This window comes from Salvelinus namaycush, chromosome 20, assembly GCF_016432855.1.
Source record: "Salvelinus namaycush isolate Seneca chromosome 20, SaNama_1.0, whole genome shotgun sequence".
NCBI lineage: Eukaryota > Metazoa > Chordata > Actinopteri > Salmoniformes > Salmonidae > Salvelinus > Salvelinus namaycush.
This window is the reverse complement of record NC_052326.1, coordinates 18,397,204-18,412,817: the sequence shown is the minus strand read 5'-3', so window position 1 is coordinate 18,412,817 and position 15,614 is coordinate 18,397,204. Positions and strand designations below refer to the sequence as shown.

General features: G+C 43.0%; 1 protein-coding gene across 4 annotated transcripts in view; it reads right to left on the bottom strand.

Moving 5' to 3' along the window:
- Positions 1–15,614, bottom strand: part of LOC120065099 (membrane-associated guanylate kinase, WW and PDZ domain-containing protein 1-like) — a 200,243-nt gene that overhangs the window by 45,698 nt on the left and 138,931 nt on the right. The gene's annotated exons all lie outside the window — the stretch shown is intronic.

Below are 15,614 nucleotides of genomic sequence, written 5' to 3'. Positions count from 1 at the left end.
ATAACACAACGTAAGTTAATGATTTAGCCTTCCACACAGAAACTGTGGCTGAAGTTGAAGTGAGATTAACCCAAAGATAAAGCATTTTAAACATAGTCAGTTTCATGATTCACACATGGTGACAAAATAATTCATTTATCAGTGACAATGACCGCGTAATTGGATGACAACTTAAAGATGAGTCTTGTTTATTTATGCATTCAGGATATGCTGTGGGAACCCTGTGTCTGAGTAACACTACTGTGTGTCTGTGTGTGTGTGTGTGTGTGTGTGTGTGTGTGTGTGTGTGTGTGTTAGGGGGAGCGTTTGGTAATCATAGATGTGGACAGCTCTCATGTTAATAGTCCCGTACCCCTTCAAACATTCAACCTCCAGCTGCGTACCCCCTCTAGCACCAGGGTCAGCGCACTCTCAAATGTTGTTTTTTTGCCATCCTTGTAAGCCTGCCACACACACACACACACACACTATAAGATATATTTCTTAAACATAAGAAAGAGTTTTTGTCACAACCCGGCTCGTTGGAAGTGACAAAGAGCTCTTATAGGACCAGGGCACAAATAATAATATAATCAATAATTTTTCTCTATTTAACCATCTTACATATAAAACCTTATTTGTTCATCAAAAATGGTGAATAACTCACCACAGGTTAATGAGACGGGTGTGCTTGAAAGGATGCACATAACTCTGCAATGTTGGGTTGTATTCGAGAGAGTCTCAGTCTTAAATCATTTCCCACACACAGTCTGTGCCTCTATTTAGTTTTAATGCTAGTGAGGGCCGAGAATCCACTCTCACATAGGTATGCGGTTGCAAAGGGCACCAGTGTCTTAACAGCACGATTTGCAGTGTACCCAAGTGACGTCAAACTGCTTGCAAGCGCGTTACCAATCCACCATGTCTCCCTGTCACTTATTTTGCGCCATCAGCACAGATACCAACATGACCAGCAGCTACGTTTGGCTACATACGGACCGTTAGTGGAATTCCCGCGAGAGAGTAACGGTTAACGTGATTGGATGTTAATTATTTGACTAGGCTACCTGTATTTGACATTGTGTTGTTATTTCGCTGAACACTAGATGGTTCATTTTTGGAAGTGGCTCCTTAGGCGAGAAAAAACCTCACCCAAATGTATAGCCCCGTTGGAAAATATAAATGAACTGTTTGAAAATGTGAAGATTTTTTTTTTTTACCAAACATACATAAAATATATATATATAAAAAATAAATTAAAAAAAAATATATAAAAAAAAAATATATATATAAATATAAAAATATATATATTGTATGTATGTTTGGTTAAAAAAAAAATCTTCACATTTTCAAACAGTTCATTTATATTTATATATATTTTTTAAATATATATATATTTAAAAAAAATATATCACATTTTTATTTGGTGTATGGGAATACCTGGTGTAAAGTCAGTGTTAAACGGCTCTATGATACATTGGTGACGAGATTATGGAACCCCGCCATGGTAATTGATGACAGAGCCAGTCAAACTCATCTCCTGTTCACTATCTCTCTTTCTGCTCCCTCTCTCGTTCCATCTTTCCCTCTCCATTACTAAAGAGATGCTGTTTACCTACTGCTACTCCAAAGATATTCTGCTTGACCAAGCAAGGATTGAGGTAACGCTTTTGTCATGGTGGATGAATTAGAATAGACTTATTACATTTTCAAGAAATCTCATCAACAGAAAAACAATACCATCTGTCTACAATGTTGCTTTACTACAAGCACTGTGATGTCTGAACAAAGATGGCCGCCCACGAGGTAGCAGCTCCTTCTACCTAAAAAGTGGAGGGAGAACCAATCACCAATCTCTCCTGCTTGTTCCTTCTCTTCAGTATGGGAACAACAGCCTCCTCACTCCAGTGAGCTGATGAGAATATGGCTGCTGGTAAAAATAGCCCAGGGAGCTGGGAGGAGAAGCTGGGAGATGCTCTTGCCACAGCGGCCATTTCAATGACAGCTGAGATAAATCAGAGATGTGACGATAACTCACACGCACCAGTGCCATAGTCTCAATCACACCATTGTCATATTCTCAATCACTTCTTCAATATCCTCTCCCCTGTAGCCACAGCTGTGACTTACAGGAGATGTGACATAATGGGATTGCTCCTCTGTAAATTGTGTTCTGTGTACAATGTAGCTTGTGTACGACGTCACTGTGGTCGGTGATTCACATCTCCTCCACCCTCAGTGCAAACTAACTCATCTTTCTTCTAGTGAGGGAAAATCGATGCGTAAGACAAACCCTCAAACAAAGGCTGAACTCTATCAGAGGAACCCCATGGAGACAGTACATCTGTAGTGTTGACCTTGGTGGAGGCTTCACCCAGGATGACTGTTCTACTACCAAAGCAGACTCAGTAGTGCTGTTGACTCATCCTGCCAATCACATGGCTCCACTCAGAGACAAACAGGAAGTGTGAGTTGTGACCCGTATTTCCAGGCCAGAATAGCCATCCTCTCAGCCAGATGATTAGAACACTGTCATTCCTATCGAGTTAATTAATTCCCTGTCCCACACAAAAGCTCCATTGATGTCTGCTGTGGAAGAGAAAGTCCTTCAAAGCTCCTCAGAGAATCGCTTTAATGAGTAAAACGACAGCACAGACCTCTTCTGTTCCAGCCTGACCTCACAAACCCGGAGGAACACTAGAGAGAGCCCCAAACTAACCTTTACACAGTTAGCATAAACCACCAATCAACACACAATAAGGCCTTTGAGATTTGATGCAAGCAATAGCCTAACGTTAACGCATGGCTAGAGAGATTGTTGAGAATCGCCAGTGCGGTAATATCATTAGTAATACAGCAAAAGCTTGATTGATGATAAGGCTTTCAATACTGAGAAGCTGTCCACTCTAATGCACTATTTACCATGGTAGCAGTTATTTATATCCTGCAACATTAGCATATTGTATTAACCATAATGCAGACATGCATTTCCACACAAACAGTGTACACTGATTAACATTGTGTGTATGGAGTAGGGCAGTGAATGTTGCAGGCCTTACATTGCATGCAGTGAGACATTTTCTGTTGGTAAGGACAACCCTGGAATGACAATCACTCATAAGCTAGCCTCAGTCTTCTCTGACACTGAGAGCTAAATTTACTCATACTGCAGTTGATACCATTTTCCGTATGATTCTGATTGCTCTGGATGTCAGAAAAGTGACAATGTGAAGTTTTGGTGCAGGACTGGCCGACTAGGGCAAAAGTAATACTGCAATATTGTCTAAAATAATACCCAAATATGTGACTGTATGTGTGCGCACCATGCCGTGCTCCTTTTTCCACCGGTGGCCCAGTCACCCACACATGGACCCCTAGCCCACCCCCAGACTGTGCCACCGGTGGAAACAGGAGCACAGCATGAGGCGCACACAGGCCTGTAAACTCTCCAAAAGTTAACAGAGGAAACACTTATCATCACAATCAGCAGCTGTTCACACACATACACTCACATCTGTAGCTTCCCCATTGCTAAGGGGAGGGGTGTGGCCGCCAAATGGCATGGTCCAGGGCCAAACAAGGAAAAACAAATCACCTAATGGGCTTTAAAAAGCAACATCCCCCCAGAAATTCTCACACACGTGTCCTTTCTTAATTGCATTATTTTACTTTAGATGTGTGTGTATTGTTATGTATTGTTAGATATGCTAGATATGTGTATGTGAGCAAATATAATTTGATTTGTCACTGTGAAAGGCTGGATCCCTCTGCTGTTCAGCATCAGTATCCTGGCCTGGCCTAATCCTCCCCATAGCCAGTGACCTGACCACAACCCCATGTCACTGCTCCCAACATATTGATCATTTCAGTCAGCACCCTTACATCTAGTCCACAATCATCCCTGAACAGCTAGCCTCATTAACCTATTATCACCCCCAAAATAGCAGTAAAGTTTCAAAATCAATATGTCATCCCTTGGCATGGACGCATCACTCCGGTTATCATGAGCTGGATGCTATGAAGGTGACCATGACACCTGAACCACAATCGATACATGCCATCACTGTGACCTCAGCTAGCTACCTCACAGACAATCAATTATCTACAGCAGGGGTCTCTAACCTTTTCTAGCATGAGAGCTAATTTAAAAAAAAATTAACATGTTGCGAGCACTATATTTTCTGTCAATATATCTGGTAAAACAATGGTTAATAAACAACTCTAAGGGGGACCCTATAAAATCCATGATTTTTTAAATACTAAATAATGTTTAACATTTTCCCAAATAGTTTTTTCCTGGTTTTAGATATTTGTTTAGTTTTTCCACTCTCGAAATTACAATTCTTTATAGAGAAACAACATCATTAGATGTTCTGAGTCCATGTCAATGCTTCAATCACATCTGAATTTAAACACTCCTCCAGGCTGAGTCAGGGCTATTTGACCAAGAATGAGAGTGATGGAATGCTGCATCAGATGACCTGGCCTCCACAATCACACAACCTCAGCCCAACTGAGATGGATTGGGATGAGTAGGACTGCAGAGTGAAGGAAAATCAGCCAACAAGTGCTCAGCATATGTGGGAACTCCTTCAAGACTGTTGGAAAAGCATTCCAGGTGAAGCTGGTTGAAGGGTTTTTCTTTCTTTTTACTATTTTGTACATTGTAGAATAATTGTGTAGACATCAAAACTATGAAATAACACATACTGTATGGAATCATGTAGTAACCAAAAAAAGTGTTAAATAAATCAGGTAAGCAGTTAACATTTAACCTTTTCATGTGTGAGTTCCAAATATCTCTAACGGTCTCCCCAGCGTGAGTGTTTATATGCACGTGATGTTAGAACGTTCTCTCCATTCCAGAATGTGATTGTTACGCAACAGTACATTTAATCTGCGTTGCCATCAAACCAAGGCACGGAGCCTGTTTTTATTTATAGGCTGTTTTCAACTTGTCAATTTCTATTTATTTTCTAAGAACAGTTTGAATTGAGGTGTGTTCCGCCTCATTCATTCACATAAAAGTAGTCATTTTTACTTTTGCGGACAAATCATTTTTAAGACATTTCTGACCCGGACAAAATTCCCCAAGCACTTCGCAATTGTTTGTGCTGTTCAAGTCTGCAGACATTTGCGCATGTCCCGTCAGAACAGGATCTGCACACACCTGTTCACATTTTCCGTCTGTTGCCCGCTTCACAGTCATTGCTTTCGTTACCAATAATAACTTAGGAAATGTGTGCGTTTCTATCAAAATAAGTGCCTTATTACGTTATAATATGTCATTTCTACTGTAGCTCACTGTATGTATGGAGCATAATATATTTGTGTATTTTTTTTTTTACCTTTATTTAACTAGGCAAGTCAGTTAAGAACACATTCTTATTTTCAATAATGGCCTAGGCACAGTGGGTTACATGCCTTGTTCAGGGGCAGAACGACAGATTTTTACCTCGTCAGCTCAGGGATTCGATCTTGCAACCTTCCGGTTACTAGTCCAACACTCTAACCACTAGGCTACCTGCTGCCCCTATATTCCTTATAACCGCAGACACACGATGTAACATTACTCATTTCATAACCTTTATGGTGTTATATTCAATCGTGCTTAGGTAGCTAGCTACATTCTTCTATTAGCTCTGTAAAACAATGCTAATTGCGTCAGAGAAGTATTAGCTTGTGTTGTATTTTGAAGCTACCCTGGCCTTATGACTCCCAAGTGGCACAGCGGTCTATGGCACAGCATCTCAGAGGCGTCACTATAGACACCCTGGTTCAAATCCAGGCTGCTTTTCTATCAAATTAAGTGCCTTATTATGTTAATAGTTTCTGTATGTGATTTGCATGTGAACTGTATGTCCAATTACAAAAAATACCTTGTTCAGTAATCATCTCCCCTGTTAGTTGGCGGTGAACTATGTGGCCACTGAGGGCTGCGTTGATCAGATAGAAAAATATATTCTTATACCACTTGGTCGTTTTCCGAATGCATTCCACAAAGATGTTTATCATGTTCGCCTTATCCACTGACCCCGTTTTGAGGTTATAGTCAAGCCCGCAGTCTGGTTTGATTTTTCTCTCTCCCCTGTGGTCGACATGGTTGCTATATGGACAGCGGAGAGGATTTCTCTTTTCCCTGTGGCCGACATGGTTGCTATATGGACAGTGGAGAGGACATGGATGTTTCGTTTGTCATGCCACTTTACTGCCAGCTGTTGACCGTTCTCCTTGAACTCTACCTCCCCTCTCTGCATCTTCCTGCATCCGAATGCTGGCATCCCCTTCCTGTTCAACCTGACTGTGCCACAGGCCCCTGTGCTGTTGGAGAGCAGATGCTGGAAGAGTGTGGGACTGCTGTACCAATTGTCCACATACAAAGTCTGTCCCTTGCTGAGATAAGGAGCCAGTATGGTCATCACCACGGCCCCGGACACCCCAAGCCCCTCATAATGTTGGATGTCAGTGGTGGACCCTGTGTAAACTATAATGTCCTGGACAAATCCTGGCTTCACGTCACCCATGACAAAGAACTTTACACCAAACCTGTGCCTTTTGGAGGGAATATATTGACAGAACACCAGAATTAAAACGAATATCCAGAATTTACGCATTTGTGAGTTGTCTCCTTTTGAAAGACATTGCTAATGCTACAGCTTAGCTCACTAGCTACATACATAAACAACAACACTGAATGGCTCAGAGTGGGAGTGAGAGGTTACGTGATTGACTGCCGGCACGCACCACTTGTATCGATAAATCACTATCAGAAAATGTTTTGTGTGGTAATTATTTATATTTTTACTGTTTTATTCACGTTCTCAATTTCCGGTGACAAATCATGCATTCCGATTCTTGCATAGATTGTAATGGGCACATATTATGTGTGTAAAATACTTTTTTGAAGGTTGTACTGATTATGATGAGCTAAGCTAATTCCAGCTGTGTATGGAGCCATGCTTGTTGACATACAATGCATTCTGGGTTTCACGTAATCGTCTGTCAGACCAAAGATGTTATAACAAAATGAGGTGAGTAAGGGTTCACCCATTTTTTGAGAACTTCTGGAAATGAATGGTGGGATGTGAACGATGGTAGACGACACGCCCCCTTCAACATGCATACTATAAACAGACCAAACTCATGTTGTCTTCACTTATCTTTGGTTTCTGTGAGAAAAAAAAGCATGGCAGCATGCAGAAACTACCCATCTTCGGATTACTTTCGATTTCTAGAGAGTGTTTTACGCAATTAATTCGATCAATGGTGAGCTCACCTGTGATGTGATTAATTATAAATAGTAATTTCTATTAGCTAATTCATTTTGTAGTTTATGCCAGCTGAGAGTTATACAAACATGACTGCTTGTGTTAAGTCAATCTTTCCTCAGTTAGAGCGAGGACAAATGTAGCCTACATGTTTCCGGTTTGGATGATTGTGTTATGCTGTCGATGCCTCTGTGAATGTCTGAACATTGCATCCAAAAATAAACTGCTCACATTCTGGACATAACTTTAAGGACTGTGTTTGTGCAAAATGTTTCTAAAAAAACAGTGTGCCCAGCTCAAATGCTGACTGTTGCGTCATTCGAAAATGGCCTTCTAAATAAGCGTTCTAATCACACCGGTGTGATCGTACGCTTCAGGGATCACTGTAGAATGCTCACACCTGTGTGATGGTACGTGTGAAAGGGTTAATTGAGAAGGTTTTGGGGAAAGTATTTCTGTCATCACAGACATGGCAGCTCTGCTTCAAGCTCCTAAGCAACTTTGCAGTATTTAGTTTTTTTGTGTGATATTTATTACATTATTAGCCCATAACGTTTTTTGTGTTACTACATACAGCCGGAAATAACTTTGGATATCAGAGTGGAGGTAACTCACCAGCATTACCACCAGGAATAAGACTTTCCCTAATTGGATTCTTTGTTCTTAACCCCCCGAGGCAGTTGAACTTATCTCAGAGGCTGCTCCAAGACACCGCCGGCGGAGAAGAGGTATTCGAAGTGGACTTCTAGTCCGACTTAGGAGGCGAGCACACCATCCACCATTTCCGAGTATACTACTTGCTAATGTTCAGTCTCTGGACAATAAAGCAGACGAGCTAAGGGCGAGGATCTCCTTCCAGATAAACATCAGGGACTGTAACATACTCTGTTTCACAGAATGATGGCTCTCTCCGGATATACTGTCCCGTCCATACAGCCAGCTGGGTTCTCAGTACATCGTGCAGACAGGAATAAAGAACTCTCCAGGAAGATGAAAGGTGGTGGTGTATGTTTCATGACTAACTACTCATGGTGTGACTGTGATAATGTACAGAAACTCAAGTCCTTTGCTCACCCGACCTAGAATACCTCAATCAAATTCCGACCGTATTGCCTCCCAAGATAATTTTCTTCGGTTATAGTCACCAAAGTTCTATCAACACATTGACTGTAGTACTCGCGCTGGAAAAACGTTTCGACCACTGCTACTCCCCCTCCTGGGATGCCTACAAGGCCCTCCCCCGCCCCCCCTTAGGCAAACCAGATCACTCCTCCCTTTTTATTGGCAGAAACTCAAACAGGAAGTTCCGGTGCTACGGTCTATTCAACGCTGGTCTGACCAATCAGAATCCACGCTTCAAGATTGATCAAAACAATCGGACTGGGATATGTTCTGGGTAGCCTGTGAGAATAACATTGACGTATACACAGACACGGTGACTGAGTTCATCAGGAAGTGTATAGGGGATGTTATTCCCACCTATGACTATTAAAACCTTCCCAAACCAGAAACCGTGGATAGATGGCAGCATTCGCGCAAAACTGAAAGCGAAAACCACCGCATTTAACCATGGCAAGGTGACTGGGAATATGGTAGAATACAAACAGTGTAGTTATTCCCTCCGTAAGGCAATCAAACAGGCAAAACGTCAGTACAGAGACAAATTGGAGTCGCAATTTAACAGCTCAGACATGAGACGTATGTGGCAGGGTTTACAGACAATTACGGATTACAAAAGGGAAAACCAGCCACGTCGCAGACACTAACGTCGTGTTCCCGGACAAGCTGAACACCTTCTTTGCCTGCTTTGAGGATAACACCGATGCGGCCAGCTTCCAAGGACTGTGGGCTCTCGTTCTCATTGGCCTACATGAGTTAGACATTTAAGTGCGTTAACCCTCGCAGGGCTGCCGGCAAAGACCGCATCCCTAGCCGCGTCCTCAGAGTATGCGCAGACCAGCTGGCTGGAGTATTTTTACATACATACTCAATCTCTCCCTATCCCAGTCTATTGTTCCCACTTGCTTCAAGATGTCCACCATTGTTCCTGTACCCAAGAAAGCAAATGTAACTGAACTAAATTACTATTGCCCCGTACACTCACTTCTGAAGTGAAGTGCTTTGAGAGACTAGTCAACGATCATATCATCGCTACCTTACCTGACATACTAGACCCACTTGAATTTGCATACCGCCACAATAGAGCCACAGACGATGCAATCGCCATCGCACTGCACACTGCCCTATCCCATCTGGACAAGAGGAATACCTTTGTAAGAATGCTGTTTATTGACTATAGCTCATCTTTTAACACCATAGTACCTTTCAAGCTCATCATTAAACTCGGGGCCCTAGGTCTGAACCCCGCCCTGTGCAACTGGGTCCTGGACTTCCTGATGGGCCGCCCCCAGGTGGTGAAGGTAGGAAACAATACCTCCACTTTGCTGATCCTCAGCACAGGGGCCCCACATGGGTGCGTGCTCAGCCCCCTCCTGTACTCCCTGCTCACCAATGACTACGTGGCCACGGACGCCTCCAACTCAATGATCAAGTTTGCAGACGACACAACAGTAGTAGGCCTGATAGCCTACAGGGAGGGCCCTGGTGGAGTGGTGCCAGGAAAATAACCTCTCCCTCAACATCAAACAAAATGAAGGAGCTGATCGTGGACGTCAGGAAACAGCAGAGGGAGCATACATCTATCCACATCAACAGGACCGCAGTGGAGAAGGTGGAAAGCTTCAAGTTCCTCGGCGTACACATCACTGACAATCTGAAATGGTCTACTCACACAGTGTGGTGAAGGTGCAACAGCGCCTCTTCAACGTCTGGAGGCTGAAAAATATTGTCTTGGCCCCTAAGACCCTCACAGACCTTTACAGATGCACAATTGAGAGCATCCTGTCGGGCTGTATCACCACCTGGTACAGCAACTGCACCGCCTGCCCCCCAGAACACCTACAGCACCCGATGTCACAGGAAGACCAAAAAGATCATCAAGGACATCTGCCACAACCTGTTCACCCCGCTATCTGGGGCCGAGAGACAGAGACTGAAAAACAGCTTCTATATCAACGCCATCAGACTGATAAATAGCCATCACTAGCCGGCTACCACCCAGTTACTCAACTCTGCACCTTAGAGGTGGCTGCCCTATATACATAGACATGGAATCACTGGCCACTTTAATAATGGAACACTATGCTTTACTCATTTCATATGTACACTACCGTTCAAAAGTTTGGGGCCACTTAGAAATGTCCTTGTTTTTGAAAGAAAACACATTTTTTGTCCATTAAAAAAACATAAAATTGATCAGAAATACAGTGTAGACAATGTTAATTTTGTAAATTACTATTGTAGACTACAGGCCTGGAAACAGCAGATTTTTTATGGAATATCTACATAGGCCCATTATCAGCAACCATCACTCCTGTGTTCCAAATGACACGTTGTGTTAGCTAATCCAATTTATAATTTGAAAAGGCTAATTGATCATTAGAAAACCCTTTTGCAATTATGTTAGCACAGCTGAAAACTGTTGTGCTGATTAAAGAAGTAATAAAACTAGAAGGCCAGCATCCTGGAGTCGCCTCTTCACTGTTGACGTTGAGACTGGTGTTTTGCGGTACTATTTATTAAAGCCGCCAGTTGAGGACTTGTGAGGGGTCTGTTTCTCAAACTAGACACTAATGTACTTGTCCTCAGTTGTGCACCGGGGCCTCCCACTCCTCTTTCTATTCTGGTTAGAGTCAGTTTGCACTGTTCTGTGAAGGGAGTAGTACACAGCATTGTACGAGATCTTCAGTTTCTTGGCAATATCTCACATTGAATAGTCTTCATTTCTCAGAACAAGAATAGACTGACGAGTTTCAGAAGAAAGGTCTTTGTTTCTGGCCATTTTGAGCCTGTAATCAAACCCACAAATGCTGATGCTCCAGATACGCAACGAGTCTAAAAAAGGCCAGTTTTATTGCTTTTTTAAATCAGAACAACAGTTTTCAGCTGTGCTAACATAATTGCAAAATAGTTTTCTAATGATCAATTAGCTATTTAAAATGATAAACTTGGATTAGCTAACACAACGTGCCATTGGAACACAGGAGTGATGGTTGCTGATAATGGGCCTCTATACACCCATGTAGATATTCCATGAAAAATATTCAGTTTCCAGCTACAATAGTCAATTTGATGTAGTTTTAATGGCCATTTTTTTTTTGCTTTTCTTTCAAAAACAAGGACATTTCTAAGTGACCCCAAACTTTTGAACGGTAGTGTATTGTATTTTACTCTATACACAGCTTGTCCTAATATTTATACATTTCTTAATTCCATTCATTTACTTTTAGATTTGTGTGTATTGTGAATTGTTAGATACTACTGTACTGTTGGAGCTAGGAACACAAGCATTTCGCTACACCCGCAATAACATCTGCTAAATATGTGAATGCGACCAACATATTTGATTTCATTTGCGATCGACCTGCTGGAGACCACTGATCAACAGTCTACAGTCTTATCCCCGTCATCTCCAATGAAGTGCTAACCATCACACACAACCCTATGTGTCTATCCAGTTCAACATCACTGACCCTAGTTCCACTCCCACCCTCCCCACTCCCAATCTCAGACTGCCCCATATCCTCTGGGTCTCCCTCTCAGGCATGACAGTGTGGGGTAAGATTGGGTAGACAGGTGTGGGGTAGGAAGTGTGGGCTGTGCAGGGGTTGGGTGTGGTATGATACAGTGGGACGGAGGTGTTGATTCAATTCAGACAGGCCAGACCGGTTTCCCCTCGTGCCTCACAATCTTATTACTGATCCACCCTGGCCTGAGAGCATGTTCACAGGAAGCCATTTGTCCCTCTCTCTGTCTGTCCAGCAGGAAACAACAGTGAGAGTCTGAGTACACAGAACCAACCAGGCAGCCTCCTATAAACGGCCCTCTCTACCTCTAATCCACTAAACAATGGAGGATTCCAGCCCACCTCTGGCTGTGGGAATAAATCAAAGGTGGGAATGTGTCCTGTGTTGAGTGGAACAAACTCCTCCCGTACTGTACTTAAAAATAAACAGTTTATCTTGTGCCTTGTCCAATGAAATGGATCGCTTCAATGCCCCCAGTGATGGGGATTCAAGTCAACTAACCTCTTCCTTTTGGTCGCCACTGAACTGCTGTTCTGGCAGACTAATCCAAGGGCCTCATGCATATGTAATTGATGACTATTTTAGAGAGCCTCTGCTCTCTCGTCGGCTGGCACAATTGACTCAGATCTTGGACTCAGATCTTGGACAATTGACTCAGGCTTGGACTTGATTGCAAGACAAAAATAAATAAATAATTCTTTGACTCATTTACATGATAACATTATACATTCCCTCGGCCGATGAACGACTGCCGAGGAGAAGATTACATTCAGATCACCTGCTTAAAAAAAAAATATTATATATAGAACCAGGGTAGAAAATAGCCCATTTCTGCACTGACAGAGACAGCACCACTGAGGCAAACACACAGCGCTCTAAAATCAGCCGTGTTTTGATCATCACGGTTCAAAACACATCAGAAAGGCAAAAGGAGGTTGTGGAGGCATGCTACTGCTCACAACCCAGGCTCTAAAAATAGCTGTGTGTAAAAATACATTTTAAAAAGGGTTTATTTCCTCTCCACAGCTCCGTTCCCTAGAGCAGTGAAGCACCCCGGGCCTACACATCCCCATTGAACCTGGGCTTGGATTTCAGCTGCAATCTACATTCAGCCCACAAGGGCAACAGAGTTTGACTTCTTGGCCGACTTCACTGTGACAGAACGGAAACAGTGAGCCACACTCCGCCATCATATTATTGACTGCTTGTCTTCCTCCTTGAGAACGAATGGGCTCCGAGTGGTGCGGTGGTCTAAGACACTGCATCTCAGTGCAAGAGGTGTCACTGCAGTCCCTGGTTCAAATCCAGGTTGCATCACATCCAGCTGTGATTGGGAGTCCCATAGGGCGGCACAGAATTGGCCCAGCGTCGTCCTGGGTAGGCCGTCATTGTAAATAAGAATTTGTTCTTAACTGGCTTGCCTAGTTAAGGTAAAAGAAAATTAAATGAGATCCAGAGATCTTCCAAAGAAATGGGCAGCCATGACTTAATATTGCAACAACCCACTGGCACAATGTCCAAGTCCTTAAATATTCAATGTATACATTTTAAAAAAACGAACAGAATGAGCTGAATACTGTCGCTACATTACAGTGGTCAAACAGTCTTTAGTTTTGTCTGGGGTGAATCCTACATATCTGGACCCAGAGGAGACCAGCCGTGGTGAGGCTACTGTTGCCTGCTGCTGGTGAGCTGAGCTCAGATGACACAGCTCTGTTTGCTGTGCTCTCAACAGGCAGGTCACAGGCAGATTTGCTGACTTCCAGTGTTTACTGGACAAACTAGGAGGATGACCTCTGTCCCCCCAGAGATTACTGTGAGATCCCCCTGCTCCTCTCCCTATGTATCCAAGAATGACAGACACCCAGACGTGACTATCTGACAGTAGAGCTCCTCCATGGTCCAGAGGAGAAGAGAGTTACAGCAGGGTCGGCAGCAGTGTGTATACTGGAGGAACCAGGCTAGTTGAAATGAATCACTAGAGTGGGGAAGCAAAGGGAAGGACACTGAAGTGTGTTTGTGTGCGCACTAGAGGTCTATGCGGGACTGAGTTATTCATCCTGCTCCTGCCTGCACCCACAGCTTTTCATACCATACCAGCACTCTCCCGATGGCTTTCTGTCCGACTACCACCTGCTACTGCAAGAACTGGGCCAGAACCCAACCACAGTTCCACAATGTTATTTTAGGCAATATGTGATGCAGGTTGCTTGCTAGCCATGCTCCCAGCAATATCAAAATGCACAAAAAAAGTTACTTAATGAATAGGGTAAATGACCAGAGATTCTCACATGGCCCATTATATTAGGCTATAGGTATTACTCGGCTATATCAGCCAATAGGCTAGATGTAGTTTGAAGAGAGCAGAGTTGGACATTTTTGCATATAGCCTACCTTTTAGTAGCGGGACAATTTTCAGAGACTAATATAGGTGATCAATATTTATTTCTGGACAATGTAGTAAACTATAACCAAAACATACTGTATTTAGGAAGTTCATTTCCTTGCAAAGATAACTGCCCCGTGCTTCTCCGCCAATGCATAGGCTATAGCCTATTTGTCAGGTAGCTTAGAGGGTTAAAAGCGGTAGGCCAGTAACCGAATGGTCGCTGGTTTGAATTCCAGAATGGGCAAGGTGGAAAAATCTACCATTCTGCCCTTGATCAAGGCAGTTAACTCCCAACAACTGGTACCCGGGCGCCGTGGAAGTAGATTATGGCAGCCCCATGCACCGCTCTGATTCAGAGGGGTTGGGTTAAATGCGGAATTTCAGTTGAATGCATTCAGTTGTGCAACTGACTAGGCATCCCCGTTCCCTATTTAATAGAGACCACTCGCACGCCCAACTACTGTAGGAGAGGAGATGTATGGCTACTGAACTTAATGCAGCAAGAATGATGAGTGGACACTTTCTCTTTAGCTACGTTTTGCATATAGGATAAAGCCTACCTTTAAGGAGCGGGACGATTAACAGGCAGAGAGAAATAAATGGGTAATCAATAATTATTGGAAAGAAAAAGGCTCAAAGTTCCCTCACTATGTTACGCACGTTGCACCTTTTCAATGATCATTTTTGGATTGCACCTCAACTCACATTGGCTGAGTGCCCTCCCCTTCTTTCCATTTTCAATATTTATTAAGTAGTAAACTATAGCCTGATTATATTTAAGTTAATTTCCTTGGAAAGATAACTTCCACGTGTTTCTCCACCCATGCATAGGCAGCCTATCCATTTCATTGAGACCACACATATACTGTAGGCCCACTTGACCTCGCACGCCCAACTAGGAGAGGTAGTTTACTGAACTTGAAGCAGCGAATTCTGAGTGTGTGTGAATAATGCAACAGAGGTGCTTTTAATACAATAGGTAGGCCCCTCATGTATATCCCAGCCACTATGCTACAGGAATCAATACAGCTCCAGACAGAAAGACCATACGCTATTACCTGTGTCAATACCTATGTTTAGCCAGCATTTGGTAATTACACACCTGACCTGAACAGACAGGTTGGTCATCTCCCTTTAACCAAACACAGCCAGTTACTCCCCAAATATAGCACAGTACTTATGTATTTATTTAAAACTGAAATCCGTAGAGGTGAAACTGCCATGTTCGTTTGTGATATTACAACAAATAAGTTTTTTCCCTTGGACATGTATGTGCTACAATTATTTTTTACCACGACGCTGGATGCCCATCTACAACTTTCATAAACAAAA